This window comes from Mandrillus leucophaeus, unplaced genomic scaffold, assembly GCF_000951045.1.
Source record: "Mandrillus leucophaeus isolate KB7577 unplaced genomic scaffold, Mleu.le_1.0 Scaffold320, whole genome shotgun sequence".
Taxonomy (NCBI): Eukaryota; Metazoa; Chordata; class Mammalia; order Primates; family Cercopithecidae; genus Mandrillus; species Mandrillus leucophaeus.
In genome coordinates this window covers 1,044,691-1,067,976 of record NW_012103366.1, presented here as the reverse complement: position 1 = coordinate 1,067,976, position 23,286 = coordinate 1,044,691, and the positions used below count along the sequence as shown (strand labels likewise).

General features: G+C 46.7%; 1 protein-coding gene across 3 annotated transcripts in view; it reads left to right on the top strand.

Annotated features, from left to right (window-relative positions):
- Positions 1–23,286, top strand: part of APBB2 (amyloid beta (A4) precursor protein-binding, family B, member 2) — a 369,777-nt gene that overhangs the window by 313,481 nt on the left and 33,010 nt on the right. The window contains exons 1-2 of one of the 3 annotated variants that reach the window (XM_011987973.1): positions 1,482–1,648; positions 16,146–16,151. The exons of 1 other annotated variant lie outside the window; for it this stretch is intronic. The gene's annotated coding sequence lies outside the window, so the exon portion shown is untranslated. Of the gene's footprint in view, positions 1–1,481; positions 1,649–16,145; positions 16,152–23,286 lie in introns of those variants that run through there. One more of the 3 variants, XM_011987972.1, reaches the window with a different exon arrangement.

The window sequence follows — 23,286 nt, the reverse complement described above, 5'->3', positions numbered from 1 at the left end:
TCGTTTAAACATGAACATTAAAGTTTTCTGTACACCTGTGGTGTGTTTTACCAAACCCAAACAAGACCTACTACTTACATACTCCCTTGATTTTCCATGTGTATTTCCTATTTTCTGTTCCTTTCTTTGTAAAAGGAGTGTATGAGGCTTTGAATATACCCAAAAATGTGGCAAATATGCTCTGCCTATTTCGCTCTTTTTTTTTTTTTTTTTGAGACGGAGTCTCACTCTGTCACTCAGGCTGGAGTGCAGTGGCACGATCTCGGCTCACTGCAACCACCGCCTCCCAGGTTCGAGCAATTCTCCTGCCTCAGCCTCCCTATTTCACTTTGTTAATTGGCCAAATAACTTATGCTTGCCCAGAAACAATTAAAAAGAGGAAGTACTTTTAGTGCTCACAGAATACAGTCAGTAAGAGACCTTGGATTTTCCTTTCCAACTTGTATATTGACTAGTGGCTAGCCAGGACTCTTAGAGTGCTGTCACTTAGCCAGTTGGACATTTTCTGCTTCCATGTATATGGGAGGAGGGGGATGCCTGTGGGATCTTGGGTTCAAGTCAGCTGTAAACAAAAGGTGTCTTAAAAGAGGTAGGGATTACAAAAGGGTGTAGGGGTGAACTGCTAAGTGCTTTGTGTAAATTGGCAGGTAATCTGTAAACACTTGCCAGCTCAGTTCAGAATTTGCTGCGTCTTGAAATCTGATTCTTCAGATTTATCAAACTACAGTTTGGTTTCTGTCTTTCTGCCCAAAGGCTTTTTGGCTGCGGGCTGCAATACCTCCCTTTCCCAACCAACGCTCCCCACCCCCCATCTCCCCACTCGCCCCACAATCAGGATCGTAGAAACCTAGCCTAGTGCAGTGGCTCACCCCTGTAATCCCAGCGTTTTGGGAGGCCAACGCGGGCGGCTAACTTGAGACCAGGAGTTTGAGACCAGTCTGGCCAACACGGTGAAACCCCGTCTCTACTAAATAAAAATAGAAAAAATTAGGCAGGCATGGTGGCGGGTGCCTGTAATCCCAGCTGCTAGGGAGGCTGAGGCAGGAGAATCGCTTGAACCCAGGAAGCGGAGGTTGCAGTGAGCCGAGATCGCGTCACTGCACTCCAGCCTGGGCCACAGAGCGAGACCCTGTCTCAAAAAGAAAATAAAAGAAACCAGAAACACAGCAGGCCTAGAGCATCAACTTTTTCTAAAGAGGTTCAGTGGCTTTGAATGAACTTTCTAAGTCCTGAGAGTCCAAAAAGGGAAACGTTCGTTCCAGGAAGGGAGTATTTAGGGTGGCGGATCCTCTTTGCCGGCCCTGAGCCAGGCCTTTAGCAGCTGGGAGCATCTGGCGGGAGCACCTCGCGGGAGCACCGAACTGGAGTGCGGCCAGGCGCGGCGGGGCCACGCGCCTCCCCAGCAGCCAATGGGCGGCGGCGGCGGCGGGCGGGCAGCGCGGGCGGGGCGGGGAGGCGCGGGCGCCGCTCGCTTCAACTTGAGCCCCGGGCAGTGCGCGCTGCTGCTTGAGCGACGGCATCCGCTGGCTGGTGCCGGCACCCTGGGGCTCGTCGTAGCACCTGGGGGGGGCATCCCCTCCCGACCTCGGAAGGACCGGGAGACAAAGGTGAGGAAGTTGGCGAAGGAACGGCGCGTCTTTGTTTGCAGGTGCGTTCAGAGGGAACGGGGGTCGAGGCAGGGACGGCGAGGCGGGCGCGGGAGACCTGCGGGACAAAGGCTGCGCCCTCCCTTCCCCGAGTCAGCGCTTAGCGAGATGCCTGGTCCTGGGCGGTTGAAAGGGCTGAAGAGGGGGCCCCGCTGGTGGGAAGGAGGAGTGAGGCATGTATAAAATGGGGGGAGGCATCCTTGGACCCCCGATTCGCCAGTGCGTCAGAACTGTTTGGGGTGGGCTATTCATTGATGTGGTCTGCACGGGGCATTTCTGCCGTGGACAGCGTTCTGCGATTGAAGCAGTGACTGCCTTCGCCTTACATGCCCCGTGGTGAGGCCACAATTCTGTCTTCCTGTCTACATTAGGACTGAAAGATATTTCAGGGTTTTGGTAATCCAATATTTGGATTAAAAGCAATATTCTTTCGTGTAGAAAAACTGCATTTCCAAATGCTTTAGAATATTGGTGTGACTTCCATGCGAGAAAATATCTCAAATTCCCCAAATGTAGAAACGCAGCCAGCTCTTGGCACTGAGAAAGAAGTAGTGTTTTTGAAAGAGAGGCGTGATGATTTAAATATTGCTTACAACACTCTATTAGCTTGTGGGGGAATCTGTGCCTTTTCTATTATCTGTTTCCCTATATCAATATTGTAACCAGGCACGTCTATGGATTCCCTAATTAATGTGTAGCTGTGAATCTTCATTACTGCCTTGGGTGGGAGAAGGCGGGAGGAGGCGGCAATCCCATTAGTCTTTTTCTTTCTTTTTATAACTCTGCAGCTGCAGCCTGGCTTTGACTTGTATCGTGAATGGGGGTTCTGCCTGCTTTCCTCATGCTGTTCTCTTTTAGGTTTTCTTAGGCCATTGAGCAGTTGGCCCCTCCTCCAGCCGAGCTCTGACACAAGAGTAGTTTGTAAGATTCTCTCTAAAGTTCAGATCCTTGCTGCTGCCTTTTAGTTAGTTGCTTTCAGAAAGGAATCGTTAAGTGTCCTGAGGCCTTTCCTAAGAGGTTAGAAGCAAAATGTGTTGTGAGGAAAACAGCCCTAAGTACGTATTTGTAAATGTGGTCTGTAATTTTGTAAAAGTTATAAGTAAAAGAGAGTGTGAATTAAATGCTTAAGAGGGGAAAGACTTTCCGTAAAGCATCAGCCAGTATCATCAAAGAAGGTGTCATGGTGTGTAGCTCTGTAACACACCATGTTTCCTTTTTCTTTTTCTTTCTTTCTTTTTCTTTTTTTTTTTTTTTTTTTTTTTTTTTTTTTTTTTTGAGACAGAGTCCCTCTCTGTCGCCCAGGCTGTAGTGCAGTGGCACAATCTCGGCTCACTGCAACCTCCACCTCCCGGGTTCAATTGATTCTCCTCCCACAGCCTCCTGAGTAGCTGGGACTACAAGTGCACACCACCACACCCGGCTAATTTCTGTTTTTTTAGTAGAGACGGGATTTCACCAGGTTGGCCAGGCTGGTCTCGAACTGCTGACCTCAGGTGATCCACCTGCCTCGGTTCTCCCACAGTGCTGGGATCACAGGCGTGAGCCTATAATCCCGGCCTAATTTTATCATTCTCATTTTGCAGATGTGAGAAACACACTTTTGTAACAGCTGCCACGATTTTTAGTTCCAGTTTTTCTGCAATGGGGATAATCTATTTAATAGGTATTTATTGGACACCTGCCATGTGCTGGGCATTGGTGCTGGTATAATATTAAGTGGTATAATAAATACAACAGGTGGCTTCTTCCTTTCTTGGAGCCCACACTATGCTGGCGTGGGGCCCATTGCAGGTCCTCTGCACTGGAGCATCCCTGGGAAGCAGTGTGGATGACACCGAGGTGAGACAAGAAGATACTGCTGCTGCCCTGGAGGTCAGCTAAGCGCGTGGCAGTAGGTGCAAACAACAAGGGGCCTCAGGTCATCTGCACTCCAAGGGTGGAAGTATTAATCAGACCAGTGGGCCACTGGGCACTAAAGTCGGTCATCTTCAACTTGCTTACTTTGATCCGTGGATACCTCTCAGAGGAGCCTGCAGCTGCAAGGAGGGGCAGAGCTGAGTTCTAAAGAGTTCGAACATTGGCATTGTTGATTTGAATGGGGTAATTCCAGTTTGTTACAAAAACTATCAGTCATGCAGCCTCCTTGTCTCACCTTTACAGCTTGACAACCCCTCCAGGAAATGAATTTCTCTTTTTTTTTTTTTTTTGGCAGATGGAGTTTCACTTTTATCGCCCAGGCTGGAGTGCAGTGGCATAATCTTGGCTTACTGCGAACTCTGCCTCCCAGGTTCAAGCGATTCTCCTGCCTCAGCCTCCCAAGTAGCTGGGATTACAAGTGCCCGCCACCAGGCCTCGCTAATTTTTTTGTGTTTTTAGTAGAGACAGGGTTTCGCCATGTTGGCCAGGCTGGTCTCGAGCTCCTGGCATTAGATTATCCGTCCGTCTTGGCCTCCCAAAGTACTGGGATTACAGGCATGAGCCACCACACCAGGCCTAGGAAAATGAATTTCATTCTGTACCACTGGCTGAGCAAAGCTTTATGTCTGGACAGTCTCCCAAGTGTTAAGAGATGACTTAACTATGTCCCGATTTACTCTCCATATACATTTCGTGGGTTTTGGAGAGTAAACTGATGGCACATAACCTCTTATCTAGGTTTTCAGATTTTTCCACAAATCTCTAGGATCACAGGAAAACATACTAAGTAGTAGTGTAACTTGTCTTTTTAAAGGGCCTATGTTGAACACAGAATATGACATATTTGAGAAGTTCTTAGACTTTTGGATTCCTTGGGCCCTAACATAATACCTAGTATAGGATGCCCTCCATAAATAACCCAGTTGTTGAATGGGCAGATGAATGAATGTAGATTAAAATACTTCATTGTCTACTTTTAGGGTTTAGTTTTGACCATCCATGTGCTTAATGTTTATAGTCTAATGGTTAATATGCTGTTTGGCAGATAAGGAACATCCGTGTGTCAGGCACCTTGTGAGGCAGCATGAAGGACTGAGACAGACAAGGTCCTGTTCGAAGAGGCAGGAGATAAGCTGGAAAAACAACTCAGGAAGCAAGATGATATAGGTTATGCCGAGTGCCTTGAAGACCATCAGCAATATGATGCAGCAGAGTAGCTCAGAGGGGAAAGGGGCCATCAGGAGGCAGCCCATCCTAGGAGGCAACATTTGAGCTGGGCTCGAAGGCTGAGAAGCCAGCCACATGGGGAGTGAATAGAAAGCACTGAGGAACAGCTGGGCATGGTGGCTCATGCCTGTAATCCCAGCACTTTGGGAGGTCGAGGCAGGTGGATCACCTGAGGTTAGGAGTTCAAAACCATCCTGACCAACATGGTGAAACCCCATCTGTACTAAAAATACAAAAAAAATTAGCCAGATATGGTGGTGCATGCCTGTAATCCCAGCTACTCGGGAGGTTGAGGTAGGAGAATCACTTGAACCCAGGAGGCAGAGGTTGCAGTGAGCCGAGATCATGCCATTGCACTCCAGCCTGGGCAACGAGCGAAACTCCATCACAAAAAAAAAAAAAAAAGGAAAGCACTGAGTAAGTGGAGCACTCAACATGCACAAGGATGAAGAGGAAGCCAGTGGTTTGTGCTGGAAGAGGTGGATGGGGACAGGATCCATTAGGGCTTCTGGGCAGTGGTTAAAGGTTTGCCATGAAGTGCCTGTGAAGAGGGTTAACCAGGGGAATGCCATAATCTAGTTTATTTCCTACAGAAAGATCTCAGGGAATGGATGTTGGGAACAGGAGTGGAAACCGAGGGACCAGTTGGCCAGCCCTGGTCCGGGAGAGATCAGTGACGTGGCAGAGGGCATGAAGAGAAGCAGGCAGATGGGAGAAACGTGGAGGTTGAACTCGCCAAGTTGACTGTACAAGACGCAGGAAGGGGTGTGATCTAGGACCACACCTGATTACTTTGATGCGTTGTTTATGTCTGTAGAAAATACATGCTAATAGAAGTAACGACTGTTCGAGGACAAAGTTATTAAGCCATGGAACAACTCTCTTTACATTTATGTTGTGTCAAGACCTTGATTTGGGCCAGACATGGTGGCTCATGCCGGTAATCCCAGCACTTTAGGAGTCCGAGTGCCCCCAAAGGATCACTTGAGGCTGGGAGTTTAAGACCAGCCTGGGCAACGTGGCAAAACCTTGTCTCTACTGAAAATACAAAAATTACCTGGGCAGGGTGGCGCATGCCTGTAATTCCAGCTACTAGGGAGGCTGAGGCACGAGAATCTCTTGAACCTGGGAGGTGGAGGTTGCAGTGAGCTGAGATCGTGCCATTGCACTCCAGCCTGGCCGACAGAGAAACACACTCTGTCTCAGAAAAAAAAAAAAAAGACAACTTTGACTTTTCTTTGGTTTTCCAGTGTAGATGAGCAGACGTATCCGTCCAGTGCAATCGTGTGTATTTGGCCATTTTTCCAAGATGTTTTCACCCTTCCATACCCTTTCTGTCCTTCTCAACTGGTTATGAGACCTTTGAGCATTTTTCTATGTTCTGGCGTGAAAATAAAGAATCAGACTAAGAAGAGGAGATAGGTTTCAGCCTTAATTTATACGGAATTGTTCTACCTTTGTTCCCAATTTATAAGAATCCATTCATAATTACTTTTTTTTTTTTTTGAGACAGAGTTTTGCTCTGTCACCCAGGCTGGAGTGCAGTGGCACAATCTCAGCTCACCACAATCCCCGCCTCCCAGGTTCAAGTGATTCCCCTGCCTCAACCTCCCAAATAGGTGGGATTACAGGCACGCACCACCACGCCCCACTAATTTTTTGTATTTTTAGTAGAGACGGGGTTTCACTATGTTGGCCAGGCTGGTTTTGAACTCTTGACCTCAAGTGATCCACCCACCTCAGTGTTGGGATTACAGGCATGAGCCACTGCGCCCGGCCCCATATTTACATTTGAAGTTTCTTCACATGCAGCGTCCTCTGTAGTTCCGAGTTGATATTCTCTCATAAATATAAAATTTGTTCCATATGTATTTCAATTAAAAGAAAGTAACTTTCTTAGTAACTTTGCAGGAAATTCAGTGAGCATTTTGAGAGCTAGAGAAGCCATTTCCTTATAGATGTAAAGTAGAACTAAATACTGAGTTTCTGATAGGATTCTCTGCCCCCTTCTTCCAGCTGCAGAATTGTGAACTTGAAAGCTGATGATATGTTTGTCAGAGAACTTGAGTTTTGAGGTAACTTTGGTTTGGTTTTGCAATATATATATATGCATAGAAAATATTCCTTCTGCAGTCAGTATTTTGAGCAGATGGGAAAGGGCAGGAGTGACTGGAGCTGCCAGCCATTTCAATCTAGACGCCTGGACTGGATACCTTATAACATGTAAGCTTTTCTGGGGATGAATAAATTATAGCAGTTGAAATAATTATGATAGAGGACAAGCAGCAGCCGAGGGCACAGTTGACAACAGGGCCAAGTTGGCCTGATTCTGTCATATCGGAGCATGCATCTGTTTGCCAGGTTACCTGAAAATGCTGTTTTCGAGGATTCTGGTGTGTTTTGTTTTTCTTCGCCCTCCCCCTTAAAACATTGTAAGAGCTATCGCCTGCTAGTGACCTTTTAGAAATAAAATGGCTGGGGCAGACGTCCGCATGGCTGCTGCTTCACATGTTGGGCATCCGTGTAAGATTTCAGTTGAGCAAAAGGTTGTTTGGTTCTAAAGCATTTGCAAGTTGTAAACGCTCTTACTCCTGCATCCAGTGCTCTTACTCCTGCATCTTGGTGGAAGAGTTTCTAGCCAGCCCTGGAGTTTGTCACCTGTAACGAGAATTATTCTACCATCTCAGCCAGTCACAGGGTCCCTCGATTGGTTTACACTTTGCTGTTAACATTTTGAAAATGTTCATTGTTTTTTTGACAGGGAGCCTTGCATTTTCGTTTTGCACTGGGCTCCACGAAGTATTTAGCCAGTGCTGTCCCTATCGTATGTTGCACCCTGGAAACAGATTGTCCTCTAGAGCAGGGGTTGGCAAATTTTTTCTGTAAAAGGCCAGATTTTTTTTTGTAATTATTTTTTTGAGACAGGGTCTCACTCAGTCACCCAGGCTGGAGTGCAAGTGGTGTGATCACAGCTCACTGCAGCCTTGACCTCCTGGGCTCAAGCAGTCCTCCTGCCTCAGCCTCCTGAGTAGCTGAGACTCACAGGCACCACCACACCTGGCTATTTTTTAAAATAATTTTTGTAGAGATGAGGTCTCGCTATGTTGTCCATATTGGTCTCGAACTCCCAGGCACTGGCCACATACTAAATATTTGAGGCTCTTGGAGCCATGCGGTCTCTGTTACAACTACTCAGCTCTGCAGTTGTGGCGCAAAAGGAGCTGTAGCCTCTGCATACGTGAATGAGTGTGGCTGTGGTCCAATACTCTTCATTCACAAAACAGTGTGAGATTTGGAGGGGATCGTAATTTGCTGATCTCTGATCTGAAGGACCTACATAGAACCCTTAATGACAATTCAAATAGGGATTTCGTCACTTGGAAGTAAGAAGGTTCAGTCATCTTTGCCCAGCTATGTGTTGTGTTGAAAATTAGCCCCCAAAGAGACTTCCTGCAGAAGGTCAGGGTCTTTGAGCCTCTTTTTTTTTTTTTTTTTAGTATGACATACTTATTTTAGTTGTCAAATATGGACAATAACAGGAAGCCAAACTCAAATAATAATAATAGGGTGTTACAAAGCCAGGCATAGTGGTACCCACCTGTAGTCCCAGCTACTCTGGAGCCTGAGGTGGGCAAATCACTTGAGCCAAGGAGTTTGTGTCCAGCCAGGACATCTAAGACTCCGTGTCTTAACAAAAACAAAGCAGGATGTTGCAGCAGTGGCATTGTGGTTTTTGTTTTTTAAAGATTCTTCATCATATTCAATGAAAAAGGAAAAAAAAAGATGCTGAAACAAAGAGACAAACTGCCTATAAAAAGTAACCTGAATAGCAGGGCACGGTAGCGCATGCCTGTAATCCCAGCACTCTGGGAGGCTGAGGCAGGCAAATCATCTGAGGTGAGGAGCTTGAGACCAGGCTGGGCAACATGGCGAAACCCCATCTCTACTAAAAATACAAAACTTAGCTGGGTGTGGTGGCACCAAGTCATCGCAGCTACTCGGCAGGCTGAGGCAGGAGAATTGCTTAATCCTGGGAGGCAGAGGTTGCAGTGAGTTGAGATGGTGCCACTGCACTCCAGCCTGGGCAGCAGAGCGAGACTGTGTCTCAAAAAAAAAAAAAAGTAACTTTAGTAAACAGAAAGAGTACATATTCTTTCAAACTGTATCAAGAAGTTAACTCCTGCCATTATACTCTAGTACCTCTGAGGGGCGGGAGGAATACTTTGTGGGCGCCCCAAAGGGCAGCTTTTCAGTCCATCACTGCCTCAGCACGTATAGGAATGTGTTGTCTTGGGTCTTTTACCGAAATGATAAGCAGGGGTTTATTTCTCTTAGAGCACAAATATAAAGAAAATTATCTGGGGATAAATCTTGATAGAAATCAATATACAAGGGAAATTGATATATTGACTTCTTCAGGAGCAGAGGAGCTATTTCTCATTTAGACAAATGTTCCAAAGAAGGAATCTCGTTAGGAGCTCTGGCAACATCATTGTTGTTTCTGCTGGAGATGATCAGAGTATAGATTCGCTTTGCTTTTAAATAGAGTCATGAGAGATTAATAATCTTATCAGAACTTGCCTCCTGCCTGTTCAGATGAAATATATGTTTTATTAACATTGTTTCAGCTGACATGAAAACAGGATGTGAACCAAAGTCATTTTAAAAGTGCTGTCTGCAATGAGCAATAGCAGGAGAAAAAGGAATCCAGCCACCTCCCTACTGTTCGTGGCCTCATTCCCTTAGCTTCTTACCAACATGATCAGGAAGAAGGGAGTTCTCTGTTTCCCCTACTTAGTTATTCACATATTCAAAAATATTGATTGATTGCCTACTGTGTGCTTGACAGTGGTAAGTGAACGGGCAGAAAGGTTCTTGCTCCATGAGCTTTACTATTTTGGTGGAGAGAGGGACAGGGTAGTTTCAGATGGCTGTGAGTGTTGACAATGACTGGGGGATCCTCAGGGTTCTTTTGGAGGCAGTGATGATCAGGATGATGAGGGGAGGGCCTGGGGGAAAAGCAGACCAAGTGGCGGAACAGCAAGCCCAGAGGCTGTCAGGCAGGGGCAGGCTTGTATGTTTCAGAGCAAAATGGTCCCAGTGTGGCTGAAGGCAGGGAGTTTGTGGGGGGAATTGTAAGCAGGGGAGTCATGGAATAAGTGGCAATTGAGCAGAGGATGATAGGAAGGTAATTTAAACCAAACACAGCACTTAATTACAATCACCAGCTCCAGCAGTGATGGAACCAAAAGTCCAATAGGGACAGAGAGAAAGGCAGAGCAGAGGCTACTCCCAGTGAGGGGAGGGTCCTGAGCAGAGCCAATTAATTGGGAGGGAGCCAGGCTCAGGTGCTAGGTGCCCCAGAGCTACACGGCAGAGAAGAGCCCAGCCAGCAGGCCTGCGTTCTGTTTGCAGATCCACCACCTGCTAGCTGTGGGCTTTGGAGCAAGTCAACTTAAACTGTCTGACCCTTCGATTCCTCATTTGTAAAGTGAGAGCCGCGATGCATCCCCCTGCAGGGTTGTTGTGTGGCTTGGTGACAGTGCGTGCCAAGAACAGAGCCTGGAGAGAGAAGCGAGCACGTCAGGAGCCACTACTGTTACTTGGTTAGTGGTATTCAGCCTTCCTAGGGTTGGTGTCTGCTTTTCTTTAGATATTATTGAGTTTACATTATACCAGAAATACTTGTATCTAGATGGAAGTTAACAAAATTCAGGGCTGGGCATGGTGGCTCATGCCTGTAATCCCAACACTGTTTGAGAAGCTGAGGTGGGTGGATTGCTTGAGCCCAAAAGTTTGAGACCAGTCTTTGCAACATAGTGAAACCTCATTTCTGCAAAAAATAAAAGATTAGCCGGGTGTGATGGCAAACACCTATAGAACCCGCTACTTGAGAGGTTGAGGCCAGAGGATTGCTTGAGCCCTGTAGTTTGAGGATGCAGTAAGCTATGATCATGCTACTGCAGTCCTGCCTAGGCAACAGAGCGAGATCCCATCTCCAAAAAAAAAAACCAAAACAACAAACAAAATTAAAATGAAGGCCATATGTATTGGCTTTCCATGTTATCTACCTTAGTACTCCTTTGAACTGCACAAGGAAAGCCCGTTGAAAATTCAGAAAGTGATTTAAGAATATGCCATATCCACAAGAGGTCCTCGGTGTGGCTGGGTGCTCACCAGGTTTTTAAGTAGGAGTCTGGTCTGCACCTTGCCAGGAGTTTGTACCTTGATGGCGTTCTGGCGTGGAAACCACTATGCTGTCATTTTCCCTGCTCTGAATCAGTTCTAAATCCTCATGCGTTCCTGCGCTTTGTCAGATAGGAGCCTTCTGGTGTCAGGGTGTTTTGTTTTGTCTTTTTGAGACAGTCTTGCTCTGTCGCCCAGGCAGGAGTGCAGAGGCACGGTCTCAGCTCACTGTAACGTCCACCTCCTGGCTTCGAGTGATTCTCACGTCTCAGCCTCCTGAGTAGCTGGGACTACAGGTGTGTGCCACCATGCCCGGCTAATTTTTGTATTTGTAGTAGAAACGGGGTTTTGTTATGTTGGCAGGCTGGTCTTGAACTCCTGGCCTCAAGTGATTCACCTGCCTCAGCCTCCCAAAGTGCTGGGATTACAAGTGTAAGCCACCATGCCTGACCTAGGATTTTTTATTTTTGTTTTACCATCTTGAGTTTCAGAAAGGAAGCTAACCCATGGTTTCACAGTTCAGGTAGAATTTATGTAACGTTATCCTTTCATTATACCCTAAACTTTAAAGTTGAAACTGGAACATGGCATAAATTATCTCTCACTTAACAACTAAATATAAGTTATGTGTGTATTCTTTCTTGCAGATATTCAGAGATGCAAGATTTTTGCATTTGTTTTTTTTAATCTGTGATATAGCACAGATGAAAGCTGAAGCTTATTAATTCTTGCTTAAAGTCTTCAAAGATGGACTTTTAAAAATACTCATTTCCTGGTTGCTTTTAAATATCCTTTTCCCCCTCATTAGTAAGCGAACTGGTAACTCTTGTGTCTTCCCTCCAATGGCATGAGAAAGTCCTTTGTTTAGAAGAATGTGCCTTGAATTTTAATAACCTTAACCACTTTAAATCCTAGCTTTACACTCTTAAGTGCTGGAATTGTAACTTTCCCATCATGGCGTTGCTGGGCAGGACAGTGAGGTGGGAGGGGAGCTTGCTTTGGAAAGGAAGGCACGCTTGGTCAGAGGCAGGTGTTCATGTCACCGGTTGATCCTGGGAAGGATAGAACCTTTCCCTAAGATGAATTCTCTGAATGTCAGCCAGAAATCAGATGATAAATTTGCATAAATTCGGTATTCATTTCAGTTCAGAGGCCTTTCACCTGTGGCATGTAGATTCTAAAGGGGCCTGGGGTTGAGTTTCAAGAATCACTGAACTGTTCCAGCTCTGCCCCCCTCCAAAATTGTGTATAAAATGGTGAGTCTGTGCACTTTTTTTTGGGGGGGGGGGAGTGTTTTCATCGGATGCAAAGGTGCCTTGATCCAAAAGAGGTCAGGAACCTTTCCTTTCTCCTGGTGGAGCTCCCCTTCCCTCTCTCACGTAGTGGTTGGCCTGGCCTGCACTGTGAGGCCATACTCAAGCCGCCACCCTGTAGGAGCTTTCTGTAGATTAAATGATGGAATCTTTTGGCACTCTCAGGACCTGAGGGCCTCTGTGATTCCCATTTTACAGATGAAGAAACTGAAAAACAAAGAGGCTAAGGGCCCTGACCAAGGGCAGACAGCTAATCACACACACACACGCGCGCACACACACACACACACACACACACACACACACCCACCCCTGAAGCTGGAGGGAAAAAATAAACTGTCAGACTCAGGAGCTGGTGCAAGAATTTTCATGACGTAAAGTTTTGCAGCGTTTACTTCATTGTCCTGTGGATAATGGTGAGATGTGTGCTCCAAAGGCTCGAGAGATGGCCAGTGATGAAAGACAAGCATCGAAAAGAAGGATGCAACACAGACTTCTGCAAAAATGGAGTGAGAAGTCTATTGGCAAGTCCTTGCCTTGCGTGCTCAGTTTGTGAAAAGTGGACAGTCGTGCGCAGCATGAGAAGTAGGTGGCTGTGCCAGGGAACAGGAGACGGCGTCCTCTTCCAAAAAGCTGGAAGAGACATTGTCGTTCTGGTGTGCTGGGTTGTTTTTTTTGTTTTGTTTTGTTTTTTTGAGGAATTTTCTTTTCGTTTGGATTCCAGTTACACATGCCAAGTACTTGTGTTATTTCAGGCTTATATTAATGAAAACATTGCCAATTACTCCCGCATTTATTTTCCCAAGGAATAACCGCGGAGAGCATGCTGATCAGGCAGCCTGGGGGTGTGCGGCTCATGTGGAATTAATCTTGGGGTTTAATTCTTCCCACTGGCATCTTGTACAGCGAGAAGGGAGTAAGCTTACGCCTGGCACTAAATTTAGCCTTCTCCACCCTCAGACGGGCTTGTCTTGTGCAGAAGCCCAGCTCTGAACTGATGTTTTCTTCCCAGCACATTTACAAGGTGCTGAACTGGAGTAGCTGCTGGCGCTGTCTGTGACTCTTCTGGGTTTTTGAATGACATTTCAAAGATCACTCTGCGGTCTCTATTGATGGCTGATTTTCACTTTGAGACTTAAATCAAGCAGTGTTTATTAACCCCAAATGAATTAACTGTGTTAAAAGTTTGCAGTATCGTTTTTTCCAAGTCCGCCTTCAGGGAAAAACACAGTAGCTACATCTGGATGGTATGTTTTTAAGTGAATCACTAGCAATGGATCTGATTTAAAATATCCGAGGCTACAATAATAATTATACACAAAAGAAACAGGTTGTATTCTCAGATTGTTAGGTTTTTAAAGTTTTTGTCACATACTACAGATAGGCTTTTTATTAAGAATAAGAAATTGAAAACATTTGGTATAATTAAAAGCAAGTCAAAGCACTAACAAATCCTTTTCTGATAAAAATCTGAGCACTAAGAAGTTCCTAGCGCATCCATTCTGAGTTTAGGAACCCAAGAATTAGGGAGGTTGTGTGACTTGCATAATGTTACCCAGCTGTGGATTCAGACTGGGACCAGCATCCAGGTCTCTGGGTCCTTTGCTGATCTTGTAAATTGCTACCCAATCATGGCTTTGATAGGTGGAACCGAGTAGCACAGAGGGAACTGAGCCAAGAGGTGACTCTCCAGCATCGTATATCAGCTGGGGTCCAGCAAACCTGAGCAGAGGGCCCCTGCCCCTCCCCCAGGTCACTGTCCTTCCGTGGGAGACAGTCCATCTCAAATGCTGCCCAGTACAACCCAGCCAAAGAGATGAAGCTGTTGGATGACGCAGTGATAATAGCTGTTAACATTGCAGGTTATTGCAGCTTTGTTACATGCCCGGCACTCCCGTGCACACATCATCCCGTTTAACTTCATGCTTATAGTGCCCCTGAGCATTATGAGCATGAGCAGGTGTCCTTATCCCCTCTTCAATGGTGAGGAAACAGGTTTCACAGGGTTTACCATGTAACACAGTGTGCCTGGCACACAGTGGGGCCCTGGAAATCTATGTTGAGTAAATAAAGGTAGGCAGTGTACTTGAAGGAAGGTAGCTACCCATCTGGATTTGAGCACAGCTGTGTCTGCCTCTTCAGCCCAAAGACCCTCCTAGGAGTTTTTAGCCACCTCTTTCCCTAGAAAAGTTCACCAAAAGAGAGAAATATTCCCTGTTCCTCTAAAACCCTAGGTTCTTGGCCAAACCCTTTGGCCCTACCTTGAATACCTGTGCGTAGGGACTGTGTTTGCCATTTAGGAGACAAACCATTAGGGGGCTCTGCAGGACTGTGTAGAAATATGGAGTACCTATCATGGGTGCATCTAAGACGAATTCGAGTCCTGCAGCTTACCGTCAAACTCTCTTCCCCATGTAGTAGCTATGTGACCTGTTTCCTCAGCTGTCAGAACAGTAATATTGACCTTGTTCAGTTACTGTTAGGGGCCAGACAGAGCTCAATAAAGGGTAACTGTTGGCTGGTGTTATTGTAATCATTAATACTGGTCTTTTTAGCTGCCCTGGGGCATGCTGACCACAATGGCTTCCCTTCAGTACTGAGGTAGATTTGCATATTTTATCACGGAAGTCAAATGTGTTTATTGTGTAATTTTCAAAGAGATAAAGTAAAATCCCCTATAATCCTCTTTCCATATTACAGTTGACAGTTCGGGTGTTACATTCCAAGTTTTTCACTGTGTATATATAAAAATACACATGCAAACATTTTGTTGTTTTTATGAGACCATGCATCTACAACTTGGCTTTGTTTTTGCCCCACTTACTACTGTGCCATGGTCATTGTTCTGCCTCAGGGTGAGCAGCTCTTCCTTTCCACTTAATGACTTTGTGGTTCACTGTCTGGTGCACTTGGCATTTCATGCCATGATTTTAGCTCCATCCCTGCAGGGTCCTGCTGGCCGCTCCATGACCCTGGCCGTAGAGTGCCCGAGAGAATGGGTTTCTGTGAACATTGGGTTTCTTCCTTTCCTCCTCATTATCTATCCAGTACTCCCTGCCTCTTCGGTCCAGTTGCTCTGTGTACGGTGCATGCAAATCGGCTGTGACAAGGCCAGAAAGGAATGGTGTGAGCTCCATGGGTCAGGGGGTTAAGTGACTTCATTAGGGTCCCAGGCAGCTCTGGGCAGCTCAGGGAGGGAACTCCAAGAGTGTGGCCCCAACCAGACTTGCACTCTGCTCCTCTCTCCGTTCCATTCCTCTCTTTGCTGACACATCTCTGATCTCTCCCACTTTGAGCTGTCATCTCCTGTCTCTCCCACTTCCCACCCCTGCCCTTGACCTTCTGTGCTGCCTCCCTCCCTCCCTGTTGCCCTGTAAGGATGCAACTCAGGAAAAGTGCCTGGATTCCAGTGGTGTAGCTCTGTTAATAGAGTGTCCGGAATGTCGGTAAAACAGGTAAGGTTGTGTCCATGCCATTGTTTCTGTATGTTTTGTATTGGGAGCAGGTGGAGCTGGAAAATGAAGACACGTCCTCTGCCAGTGTTTACTGCAAACAGTTTCCTGTATTTGACTGTGATATTTTAAGCCTGATTACCTCCCCCGGTTGATATGTTGCCTCTGTAAATTCAGCTGGCATCTCTTGGCTTCATCGTACTGTGGCTCAAAATACACACTTCTGGGCGATACAGTTGACCTAAAATAAGCACAGAAAGCCTATTAATCGCTGCAGAGTTGGGAAATGAGATGAGCTGTCAGTGCTCAGACTCACTGTTAACGGGGCTGTGTTATTTGCGGGAAGCCGTGTGAATGCTAACGTGTTGTTTCTGCTCTGTTCCCTCACGCCTTCCCGGATTCAGAGAGAGGTAACCGGCCGATTTTCACTTCTCCCCGCTTTGTGGTGTCTTAACGTGTCTGGCAAAGCTCACTTGCTTTCTTCATGTCGCATTGCCATCCTCACAACCATCCTTGTCTTTGAAAGGCAGAACTTTTGTTTTGTTTGGTTTCATTTCGCCTTTTATCACCAGCATTTAAAACGGAGTCTGGAATTGCGTCTGCGTCCCTCATCCTCTACTGTGTTTGACCCTGGTTGTAGAAGGTGATGGGCTGAGTGATTAAGTCTAACACCAATGTGGTCAGTCTTACTAACGACTGAGAAAAATCTCGTCAGCATGACAGGGAGTGAATGTGATGGAAATAGGGTATGTACCATATTGTAGAAGGAGGCTTTTCATGCTTCTGGAAAAATCACATGGCCAGGTGTGGTGGCTCACACCTGTAATCCCAACACTTTGGGAGGCCGAGGTGGGTGGATCACTCGAGGTCAGGAGTTCAAGACCAGCCTGGCCAACATGGTGAAATCTCATCTCTACTAAGAATACAAAAAATCAGCTAGGCATGGTGGTGGGCACCTGTGATCCCAGCTACTTGGGAGGCTGAGGCAGGAGAATCACTTGAACCTGGGAGGCGGTGGTTGCAGTGAACCAAAATGGCACCACTGCACTCCAGCGTGGGCAACAGAGAGATACCCTGTCTCAAAGAAAATAAATAAATGAAAAGAAAAATTAATATTAGTGCTTATGTTACATATTCTCTAGAATTTGATTGGTAAGAGTTGGCACTAGGCTACTAGCCTAGCCAGAAGCACTGATTCAGTTTCAGTGTCAGTTATTAGCCAAAATATATGGTCCTCCCTCCCCACCACAAGAAGGGTAGAACCACGGAAAAGACGAAACGAAAGCCTCAGTTGTGTTTTTCCAATGCTCTGCGTGTCCGCCTGCCCATTTGATTGATTGGGGACTTTAAACTCCACGATTCCATAACTACCACTTAATAAAAACTACACTTTTAATGGAAGAAGGGAATTTTGAGATTTTTCTCCTTGAAAGAATGATGATTGTTCCTGCTGGGCAAAGTGGAGAGACAGGAAGGTAGATCTCCTCGTTGTGTCAGAGTTGGTCTCATGTAACCTCCCTGCCTGGTTGCGAGCTGGAAGTGATGAGTCCTCAGCCGGTATTTCCTGCCACACTGGTGGTGTGACTGCCCCCTGCTGGTGACTATTTTCCTCAGTGATGTGCTGCTGTCATTGCCCAGTGATTAAGAAGGAGAGACAGCATAGATTGGGCGGTGACACCTCCAGGGCTGGTCTTCCAGAGAGTGTGATTAAGAAAATTTGCCAACTTCACTGACTTTTTAAATCACTTTGAGGAGACCCTGGCAGGGGGAGGTGGTGGAAGATTCTGGAGGCTGAGGGCTGTGCGTGTGGATGTGAGCTCCTTCATGTAAAATAACAGCCAGTCCCATCAGAGTCAGTGGTGAAGATATTTTCAGGTGTTTGCTAGTTCCTATCCTCCTTGTTTATGTGAGTGTCCTTGCTGGGAAGCAGTTGCTGTGAATATTAACAGCAGGACTCTGTTGTAGAGAGGGCTACAGATTCTAGTTTGCCCAAGCCACCTCAATGATTGCAGGTGGTAGAATTTCAGATCTCTGTTTACACACTCTGTGTCTCATGAACGTGCCTGGTGAAGAATTCCCTGCCAAGCCCGTGTGTTTACCCAGGTGACGAGTACCTGGGATGCTCCTTTCAGAGGCTAAAAATCTTAGCACCTTTTTAAGCTTGCAAAGAAGGAGAAAGTAAGTTACGGTTACCAAGCGAGAGCCTGAACTTTGTGAAGTTAGTGATGTGTGCATATGATACATGTGACATTGGGTTAAAAAGAATAGAAAACCAAAGTCTTCCGTGTGTGTGTTGTGGGGGGGTCATTCTGGATTGACCATCTAGAAAGATGAAGTTTCTCATGTACTTTCGCTTCCCAGTTCCTCCCACTCTCAGAACAAGATTTTCAAAGTGCAGTCAGAAAATCAAAGCATCCAGTCTTGAAAACAGGACTCATTCTTCCTCCAGACCTTGTACAGACTGTCAACCCACATTTTTGTGTAGCCCAGGAACCCTATAATTTCACTGTTCTCATGTGGGCTTACCTTTTGAATTCTATTTTTGATCTCATGCTGGGCCCTGCACAGGTGAAACAAAGAAGAGAGAAAGCCCTTTGTCCTAAAGTGCCAGAAGTGCAATGTTTGGATCCAATCTCTTTGCTGCTGTCTTATCCTTATTTGCGGATGGCACCTGCCCTTTGCAGTAGCATCAATAGCAAGATAAGCTGGGAGGAAATGGTCATTGGGTATATGTTAGCAAGTCTTAGTATTATTCATATGAGCGCAAATATTTATTAAAAACACCCCTCGTGGGGCCAGGCTTATGCCTGTAATCCCAGCACTTTGGGAGGCCGAGGCGGGCAGATCACTTCAGGTCAGGAATTTGAGACCACCCTGGCCAACATGGTGAAGCCCCGTCTCTACTAAAAATACAAAAATTAGCCAGGTGTGGTGTCACACGCCTGTAATCCTAGCTACTCGGGAGGCTGAGGCAGGAGAATTTCTTGAACCTGGGAGGCAGAGGTTGCAGTGAGCCGAGATGGCACCACTGCACTCCAGCCTGAGCAACAGAGCAAGACTCCATCTCAAAAGAAAAAAGAAAAATCCCTCATGGATAAGGTGACAGTATTTCAAAGTGGGCTTTTTGTTTGACTTCTTTTTCCTCATTTATAATATGGTACCTACAATTTATTGAATGCCTATTGTGTGCCAGCCTTCACAAATTCCCCTGAATAAAACATGCCATGTATTTGACCTGAGCAAATGTGATTGATGTGAAAGATGTTATCAAATTGTGGATACTTGGTAAGGAATCCCAGCAGCAGAGAACTGGTGAGAGATTGCGTGTAATGTGAATCTAACAGAAAAGGACAGGCGAGTTCCTGCCAGTTACCTGGGCTCTCGTGCAGCTGACAAGGTCAGCTTGTTCTGTGCCACTCCAGAAGGCGAAACTGGATCCTACAAGCAGAAGTTACAGGGAGGCAAGGTTCTGTTCATCATTTAGAAAAAATGTATTTTGAGCCAGGTGTGGTGGCAAGTGTCTGTAGTCCCAGCTACTTGGAAGGCTGAGATGGGAGGATCGCTTGAGTCCAGGAGGTCGAGGCTACAATGAGCTGTGATTGCACCACTGCACTCCAGCCTGGCCAACAGAGTGAGACCCTGTCTTGAAATAATAAAATGAAAAATAATATATAAAAATGTTTTAAGAAGACATATATATATTATTCACTGGAGCTTTCCACCAACAGAACAGGCTGATTTATTAAAGAAACGCGATGTCCTATCATGGAAATACTCTAGGTAGGTACCACCCGCTGGTGCTGCTGTAAAAGGGACTTTGAAAAGTCAGCCTGAGTCACAGCTAAGGGGTCTGTAGATGCCTTTTTGAAGAGAGGTAAACACATAAGCAAATTCCACTTACACTAAGAGAGTTGCAAAGGAGAGATTTAGGGAGAGAATAAGTAGTTCCGGCTATTTTTTAAAATAGAGTCTGCTTTTGCCAGGCATGTTGGCTCATGCCTGTAATCCCAGCACTTTGGGAGGCTGAGGTGGGCAGATCACTTGAGGCCAGGAGTTCGAGACCAGCCTGCCCAATGTGGTGAAACTCCATCTCTACTAAAAATACAAAAATTGGCCAGGCACGTGGCTCACGCCTGTAATCCCAGCACTTTAGGAGGCTGAGGCAGGCAGATCATGAGGTCAGGAGATTGAGACCATCCTGGCTAACATGGTGAAACCCCATCTCTACTAAAAATACTAAAAATTAGCTGAATGTGGTGGCACACGCCTATAGTCCCAGCTACTTGGGATTCTGAGGCAGGAAAATTGCTTGAACCTTTGAGATGGAGGTTGCAGTGAGCTGAGATTGCACCACTGCACTGCAGCCTGAGCGACAGAGTGAGACTCCATCTAAAAAAAAAAAAAAATTAGCCATGTGTGGTGGTGCACACCTGTAATCCCAGCTACTCAAGAGGCTGAGGCATGAAAATCACTTGAACCCAGGAGGTGGAGGTTGCAGTGAGCCAAGATCATGCCACTGCACTCCAGCCTGGGTAACACAGCAAGAATCTGTCTCAAAATAATAATAGTAACAATAATAATAATAATAAATAGAGCCCGCTTGAATAAAGAAGCATTTATTCATTCATTCCATAAAGATGGATTAAGATCCCACTGCGTGATTAGAATGCTATTTAACTGAGAATATATAAAAGCAGTCTTTGGTCCTTTTTATTTTTTTAATTAAGAAATTTGAGGCTGTCAGATAAGATGTATTAACACTGTCATTTTTCTCCAGCAAAACTCTAGCCTGGTCCTCTGGGGGAGTAATTACTGAGGAGGACAGCAAAAAAGACAGTAACGAAAAGAGTTGGAAACACCAGGGCTCAGTAAGCAGGTGGCAACAGGGACTTGATTCCTGGTACTAGCTTCTGTCACCATTTAAAGGACACAAGAAACTATAGCTAAAGCCTTCCACTTCCTGGCTTAGAAAAGAAAATGCAATGATTCTCATGACTGCAGGCATTAAATGGAGTGGGACTCCATGTATGGGGAGCGGACGGCTCCTGGACCAGCCTTGTAAATGGCGAGGGAATGGCACGAGTTGGAGCAGAGGGCAGAAGTGGGTCTTGCTGCCAGGTGTCAGACAGATCGTGGCTGATGATTGCAGGTGGTAGAATTTCAGATAATCACAGGTTCCTGGGAATCTAGAAGCTGTTGGAAAAACTGGGAGCCATGTTCTTTCTGGCCCTCGGAGATCTTTTGGACCAGCTGTGTGGTTTTACAGACGAGATGCTGAAGCCTGGAGCCTGCATGGCTGTGTGAGGCCCCCGGTTAATGAGTACGGCTCCCATCCCGTCTGAGATGGGACCCTCCTTGTGTTCTGGAAGCCGGGAGTGCTAACGGAAGGAGAGCCCTCAAGGGCTCCCCACCTGAAGGCGCCTCAAAGGTGCCTGCAGTGGACCAGCCAGCCCCCGTGTCCCATGCAGCAATGGAGCTGGCTACGGACCCTGCCTGCTTGACTGCCTGACGCCTGATGGCCATGTGGCACCCGGCACACTCTTTCCTCCCCAGCTCACATGCTCAGGCTGAGCTGATCGCACCAATGTAAGTTTGCACAGTTTGTCAGGAACACTGTGAGTGTGGAGGTGTGTTTACTACAAAGCAATTTATTATCCCCCTCAAAATACAAGAAAATCTAGGAAATATTATATTGCTCTTACATATAACAATAGTGGCTTTTAGCATCGTAACACTGGGATTGGGGAAAAAACCCAGCTATGTAAAAAACTAATTGGCGACATTCTGATCACTGTGGAAGCCAGCTGATGGGACATAGAGTTCGTTTACTATCATCTCTATTTTCATGTGTGTTTGGAAAGTTCCAGAAGGAGAAGAGTAAAAAACAGAAAGGAGAGAGAGGGATGAACTCTGTTCTTTTAACTCCTGTACTCCTCAGGCTGTGGCCCCAAACTCCTTCTCCCAGGAATGGGTCCAGGAGGCCAAGGTCACCGCAGACCTACCTGTGGCTGAGACCACCTGGCCTGTCTCCCACTGTTCTGGAAAACTCTCTACCCCTTTCCCTCAACCCCCATTCTTTGATGTCTTTGGGACCAGCCTCTCCTGGGCTTTTCCTGCCCTCTTCCCCAGCAATTTTTTCTCCACCTTCTCATTGGACCTCCTGCCTCAACAGGGCCTCTAAATGTCTTTCCTGGTCGCCAGGCCTTGGTTTGACATGTTTTTTTTTTGTTTGTTTTTGAGATGGAGTCTTACTCTGTTTGCCTAGGCAGGAGTGCAGTGTGTGATCTCAGCCCACTGCAGCCTCCATCTCCTGAGTTCAAGCGATTCTCACGCCTCAGCCTCCCAAGTAGCTGGGATTACAGGTGCGTGCCACCACACCTGCCTAATTTTTGTATTGTCAGTAGAGACGGTGTTTTGCCATGTTGGCTAGGCTGGTCTTGAACTCCTGACCTCAAGGGACCCACCCGCCTTGGCCTCCGAAAGTGCTGGGATTACAGGCATGAGCCACCACACCAGCCAGCTTTGTCTTTTCATGCTCCACACTCTCACCTGCTCCCCTGACTTTGCCAACTCCCAGATCCATGTCTCCTGCCCAGGCCGCAGGCCTCAGTGCAGGGTCCCAGCACCCACCTGCTTCGTGGGCCTTGTCACCTGGTGCTCCTCAAGCACAAGCACCCCACACGTCGTGTCCACTCTGGAGCTCATCAGCTTCCTGCACCAAACCGGCCCTCCTTTCCTCCCCCACTCCAGTGATGGGGTGCTTAGCTATCCTAGCAGGGACCTCAGAGTTATTCTTAATCCCCTCCCTCATCCACATCTCTCACACATCTGCCACTCCTGCCAGCCATCCTTCCAACACCTCTTCCATCTGTCTCCTCTGCCCCGTTCTCACAGATGCTGATTTAGCCTGCACTTTGCTCATCCCCCTGTGCTGGACCACCGCAGTGGCCCCCAGCAGTCTCCTTCCCTTGGCTGGCTTTGTCCCAGCAAACAAATCACATGGGGTCACCTGTAATATTGCAAGACTGGGATGGCTCAGAGTAAGGGTCAGTCCTGGCAAGACACGAGGCACTTTGCAAACTGAGTACAGACTCCTGCATAGCACCCCTGCAGCCGCACCTGGGCCTCACCACAGTGCCTGGGGCACACACATAGGACAGCCAGGAGGTCTCCCAAACACTCGGGGGGGCCTTCTGACCTCCCTGCCTTTGCTCATACCTGTTTCAATGTTCTTTGAACCGTCTGCTGCCTTCTTACCGTGATGAGGTCCTTCTTACACTTAAAGCAGCAGCTCAAACCTCTCTACCCGTCTGTAACATTAGACGGGCTTGCAAGGCTGGAACCTCAGCTGTTTGAATTTGCCTCGCTGGTGCCTGATACATAATACCAGCTAGAAGGTACTTGTAGAAGTGAACTGATTTTTTTTTTTTTTTGAGATGGAGTCTTGCTTTGTCACCCAGGCTGGAGTGCAGTGGCACAATCTCGGCTCACTGCAAACTCCACCTCCCAGGTTCAAGCGATTCTCTTGCCTCAGCCTCCCCAGTA